Source organism: Triticum aestivum, chromosome 4B (assembly GCF_018294505.1).
Source record: "Triticum aestivum cultivar Chinese Spring chromosome 4B, IWGSC CS RefSeq v2.1, whole genome shotgun sequence".
Lineage (NCBI taxonomy): Eukaryota > Viridiplantae > Streptophyta > Magnoliopsida > Poales > Poaceae > Triticum > Triticum aestivum.
Genome location: NC_057804.1, coordinates 671,590,879 through 671,597,364, shown reverse-complemented (window position 1 = coordinate 671,597,364; position 6,486 = coordinate 671,590,879).

Below are 6,486 nucleotides of genomic sequence, written 5' to 3'. Positions count from 1 at the left end.
GAAATGATTTGCATAGTTGTTGAACCTCAAGTCAGTTTTGGCCGATTCTAGCCCGTTTCGTGGACTATTACTCACTGTTTTGGGGTCTCAGAGTGATTTCCATGATTGGCGAACTCCAAGGTGCGTTTACGTGTCGGTCATCAATACTCACCATTTTTTGCCAATTCTGGTCCATTTCGTGGACTATTACTCACCGTTTTGGGGTCCCAGAGCGATTTCCATGATTGACGATCCCCGGGCTGCGTTTACGCGTCTGTCGTCAACACTCACAGTTTTGCCAATTCCGACACATTTTGTGGACTATTACTTACCGTTTTGGGGGCCCAAAGCGATTTGCATAGTTGTTGAACCCCAAGGTGCGCTTACGTGTCGGTCATCAACACTCGCAGTTTTGGCTGATTCTGGCCCATTTCATGGACTTTTACTCACCGTTTTGGGGTCCCAAAGCGATTTCCATGGTTGTTGAACCCCAATGTGTGCTCACGTGTTGGTCGTCGAGACTCGCGGCTTGGGCCGATTCTGGCCCGTTTCTTGGATTATTACTCAGTTTTGGGGCCCCGAAGTGATTTCCACGATTGACGAACCCCAGGTTGCGTTTATGTGTCGGTCATAACCACTCACAATTTTGGCCAATTCTTGTCAGTTTCGTGGACTATTACTAACCGTTTTAGGGTCCCGGAGCGATTTTCATGATTGACAATCCGAGGGTGCGTTTGCATGTCCGTTGTCAACACTCAAAGTTTTGGCCAATTCTGACCCGTTTCGTGGACTATTACTAACCGTTTTGGGGTCCCAAAGCGATTTGCATAGTTGTTGAACCCCAAGGTGCGCTTACGAGTCGATTATCACCATTCGCGGTTTTTGTCGATTCTAACCTGCTTCGCGCACTATGACTCAAGATGTTGGGGTCCAAAAGCGAATTCCATGGTTGTTGAACCCCAAGGTGCGCTTACATGTCGGTCGTCAACAATCGAAGTTTTGGTCGATTCTGGCCCGTTTCATGGACTATTGTTGAACCTTGGGGTGCGTTTACATGTCGGTCATCGATACTCACGGTTTTTGTCGAGTGTGACCCATTTTGTGGACTATTACTCATCATTATGGGGTCCCAAAGCAATTTCCATGCTTGTCGAACCCCAAGGTGTGCTTATGTGTCGGTCATCAAAACTCCCAATTTTGGCTAATTCTGGTCCGTTTCGTGGATTATCACTCATGATTCTGGCCAGTTTTGGGGTCCCAGAGCGATTTTCACGATTGACGACCCCCATGGTGTGTTTGCATGTCGAGCGTCAATACTCACAGTTTTGGCGAATTCTGACCATTTCGTGGACTATTACTCACTGTTTTGGGGTCACAGAGTGATTTGCATAGTTGTTGAACCCCAAGACATGGCCGATTCTAGCCCGTTTCGTGGACTATTACTCACTGTTTTGGGGTCTCGGAGTGATTTCCACGATTGGTGAACTCCGAGGTGCGTTTACGTGCCGGTGTTCAACACTCACAATTTTTGCCAATTCTTGTCTGTTTCGTGGATTATTACTCACCGTTTTGGGGTCCCAGAGCGATTTCCATGATTGACAATCCCCGGGCTACGTTTACGCGTCTGTCATCAACACTCACAGTTTTGCCTGATTCTGGCCCATTTCGTGGACTTTTACTCACCGTTTTGGGGTCCCAAAGCGATTTCCATGGTTCTTGAACCCCAATGTGTGCTTACATGTTGATCATTGGGACTTGCAGTTTGGGCCGATTCTGGCCCATTTCTTGGACTATTACTCAGTTTTGGGGTCCCGAAGTGATTTCCATGATTGACGAACCCCGGGTTGCGTTTATGTGTCGGTCATAACCACTCACAATTTTGGCCAATTCTTGTCCATTTCGTGGACTATTACTCACCGTTTTAGTGTCCCAGAGCGATTTTCACGATTGACAATCCGAGGGTGCGTTTGCATGTCCGTCGTCAACACTCACAGTTTGGCCAATTCTGACCCGTTTTGTGGACTATTACTAACCGTTTTGGGGTCGCGAAGCGATTTGCATAGTTGTTGAACCCCAAGGTGCGCTTACGTGTCGGTTATCAACACTCGCAGTTTATGTCGATTCTAACCTGTTTCGTGCACTATGACTCACGGTTTTGGGGTCCCAAAGCGATTTCCATGGTTGTTCAACCCCAAGGTGCGCTTACATGTCAGTCATCAACAGTCACAGTTTTGGTCGATTCTGGCCCATTTCATGGACTATTGTTGAACCCCGGGGTGCGTTTACGTGTCGGTCATCGATACTCATGGTTTTTGTCGAGTCTGACCCATTTCGTGGACTATTACTCACCATTTTGGGGTCCCAAAGCGTTTTCCATGGTTGTCGAACCCCAAGGTGTGCTTATGTGTCGGTCATCAACACTCACAATTTTGGCTAATTCTGGTCCGTTTCATTGACTATTACTCATGATTCCGGCCCGTTTTGGGGTCCCGGAGCGATTTTCAGGATTGACGATCCCAGGGTGTATTTGCATGTCCGGCGTCAATACTCACAGTTTTGGCGAATTCTGACCGTTTCGTGGATTGTTACTCACTGTTTTGGTGTCACAGAATGATTTGCATAGTTGTTGAACCCCAAGGCAGTTTTGGCCGATTCTAGCCCATTTCGTGGACTATTACTCACTGTTTTGGGGTCTCGGAGCGATTTCCACGATTGGCGAACTCCAAGGTGCGTTTACGTGTCGGTCATCAATACTCATAATGTTTGCCAATTCTGGTCCGTTTCGTGGACTATTACTCACCGTTTTGGGGTCCCAGAGCAATTTCCATGATTGATAATCCCCGGGCTGCGTTTACGCGTCTGTCGTCAACACTCACAGTTTTGCCAATTCTGACACATTTTATGGACTATTACTTACCGTTTTGGGGGCCCAAAGCGATTTGCATAGTTGTTGAACCGAAAGGTGCGCTGACGTGTCGGTCATCAACACTCACAGTTTTGGCCGATTCTGGCCCATTTCGTGGACTTCTACTCACCGTTTTAGGGTCCCAAAGCGATTTCCATGGTTGTTGAACCCCAATGTGTGCTTACGTATTGGTCGTCGAGACTCGCGGTTTGGGCCGATTCTGGCCCGTTTCTTGGACTATTACTCAATTTTGGGTTCCCGAAGTGATTTCCACGATTGACGAACCCCGGGTTGCGTTTATGTGTCGGTCATAACCACTCACAATTTTGGCCAATTCTTGTCCGTTTCGTGGACTATTACTCACCGTTTTGGGGCCCCGGAGCGATTTTCACGATTGACAATCCCAGGGCACGTTTGCATGTCCGTCGTCAACACTCACAATTTTGGCCAATTCTGACCCGTTTCGTGTACTATTACTAACCGTTTTGGGGTCCCGAAGCGATTTGCATAGTTGTTGAACCCCAATGTGCACTTACGTGTCGGTTATCAACACTCGCGGTTTTTGTCGATTCTAACCTGTTTCGTGCACTATGACTCACGGTTTTGGGGTCCCAAAGCGATTTCCATGGTTGTTCAACCCCAAGGTGCGCTTACATGTCAGTCATCAACAGTCGCAGTTTTGGTCGATTCTGGCCCATTTCATGGACTATTGTTGAACCCCGGGGTGCGTTTACGTGTCGGTCATTGATACTCATGGTTTTTGTCGAGTCTGACCCATTTCGTGGACTATTACTCACCATTTTGGGGTCCCAAAGCGTTTTCCATGGTTGTCGAACCCCAAGGTGTGCTTATGTGTCGGTCATCAACACTCACAATTTTGGCTAATTCTGGTCCGTTTCATTCACTATTACTCATGATTCTGGCCCGTTTTGGGGTCTCGGAGCGATTTTCAGGATTGACGATCCCAGGGTGTATTTGCATGTCCGGCGTCAATACTCACAGTTTTGGCGAATTCTGACCGTTTCGTGGATTGTTACTCACTGTTTTGGGGTCACAGAATGATTTGCATAGTTGTTGAACCCCAAGGCAGTTTTGGCCGATTCTAGCCCATTTCGTGGACTATTACTCACTGTTTTGGGGTCTCGGAGCGATTTCCACGATTGGCGAACTCCAAGGTGCGTTTACGTGTCGGTCATCAATAGTCATAATGTTTGCCAATTCTGGTCCGTTTCATGGACTATTACTCACCGTTTTGGGGTCCCAGAGCAATTTCCATGATTGATAATCCCCGGGCTGCGTTTACGCGTCTGTCGTCAACACTCACAGTTTTGCCAATTCTGACACATTTTATGGACTATTACTTACCGTTTTGGGGGCCCAAAGCGATTTGCATAGTTGTTGAACCGAAAGGTGCGCTGACGTGTCGGTCATCAACACTCACAGTTTTGGCCGATTCTGGCCCATTTCGTGGACTTCTACTCACCGTTTTAGGGTCCCAAAGCGATTTCCATGGTTGTTGAACCCCAATGTGTGCTTACGTATTGGTCGTCGAGACTCGCGGTTTGGGCCGATTCTGGCCCGTTTCTTGGACTATTACTCAATTTTGGGTTCCCGAAGTGATTTCCACGATTGACGAACCCCGGGTTGCGTTTATGTGTCGGTCATAACCACTCACAATTTTGGCCAATTCTTGTCCGTTTCGTGGACTATTACTCACCGTTTTGGGGCCCCGGAGCGATTTTCACGATTGACAATCCCAGGGCGCGTTTGCATGTCCGTCGTCAACACTCACAATTTTGGCCAATTCTGACCCGTTTCGTGTACTATTACTAACCGTTTTGGGGTCCCGAAGCAATTTGCATAGTTGTTGAACCCCAATGTGCACTTACGTGTCGGTTATCAACACTCGCGGTTTTTGTCGATTCTAACCTGTTTCGTGTACTATGAATCACGGTTTTGGGGTCCCAAAGCGAATTCCATGGTTATTGAACCCCAAGGTGCGCTTACATGTCGGTCATCAACAATCGCAGTTTTGGTCGATTCTGGCCCGTTTCATGGACTATTGTTGAACCCCGGGGTGCGTTTACTTGTCGGTCATTGATACTCACGGTTTTTGTCGAGTGTGACCCGTGTCGTGGACTATTACTCACCATTTTGGGGTCCCAAAGCGATTTCCATGGTTGTCGAACCCCAAGGTGTGCTTATGTGTCGGTCATCAACACTCACAATTTTGGCTAATTCTGGTCCGTTTCATGGACTATTATTCATGATTCTGGCTCGGTTTGGGGTCCTGGAGCGATTTTCACGATTGACGATCCCCATGGTGTGTTTGCATGTCCGGTGTCAATACTCACAGTTTTGGCGAATTCTGACCATTTCGTGGACTATTACTCACTGTTTTGGGGTCACGGACTGATTTGCATAGTTGTTGAACCCCAAGTCAGTTTTGGCCGATTCTAGCCCGTTTCGTGGACTAGTACTCACTATTTTGGGGTCTCGGAGTGATTTCCATTATTGGTGAACTCCGAGGTGTGTTTTCGTGTCGGTCATCAACACTCACAATTTTTGCCAATTCTGATCCGTTTCGTGGACTATGACTCACCGTTTTGGGGTCCCAGAGTGATTTCCATGATTGACAATCCCCGGGGTGCGTTTACGCGTCTGTCGTGAACACTCATAGTTTTGCCAATTCTGACACGTTTTGTGGACTATTACTTACCGTTTTGGGGGCCCAAAGCAATTCGCATAGTTGTTGAACCCGAAGGTGCGCTTATGTGTCGGTCATCAACACTCGCAATTTTGGCCGATTCTGGCCCGTTTCGTGGACTTTTACTCACCGTTTTGGGGTCCCAAAGCGATTTCCATGGTTGTTGAACCCCAATGTGTGCTTACGTGTTGGTCCTAGTGCTGAGGGAGTCGTACTCGTCGTGATCCAAATCACCGAAGATCCAAATCACCGAAGATCCTAGTGCTGAACGGACAGCACCTCCGCGTTCAACACACGTACGGTTGGGAAGACATCTCCTCCTTCTTGATCCAGCAAGGGGGAAGGAGAGGTTGATGGAGATCCAGTAGCACGACGGCGTGGTGGTGGAAGTAGCGGCGATCTCGGCAGGGCTTCGCCAAGCTCAGCGAGAGGGAGAGGTGGTACGTGGGGAGAGGGAGGCGCCAGGGACTAGGGTGCGGCTGCCCTCCCTCCCCCCTCTTTATATAGGGGGCCTAGGGGGTGCGCCGGCCCCCTAGAGATCCCATCTCAAGGGGGGGCGGTGGCCTAGGCGGGGAACTTGCCCCCCTAGTCAAGTGGGGCGCCCCCCACCCCTAGGGTTTCCAACCCTAGGCGTAGGGGGAGGCCCAAGGGGGGCGCACCAGCCCACCAGGGGCTGGTTCGCTTCCCTCTTCAGCCCACGTGGCCCTCCGGGATAGGTGGCCCCACCCGGTGGACCCCCGGGACCCTTCCGGTGGTCATGGTACAATACCGGTGACCCCCGAAACTTTCCCGGTGGCCGAAACTGGACTTCCTATATACAATTCTTCACCTCGGGACCATTGCGGAACTCCTCATGATGTCCGGGATCTCATCCGGGACTCTGAACAACTTTTGG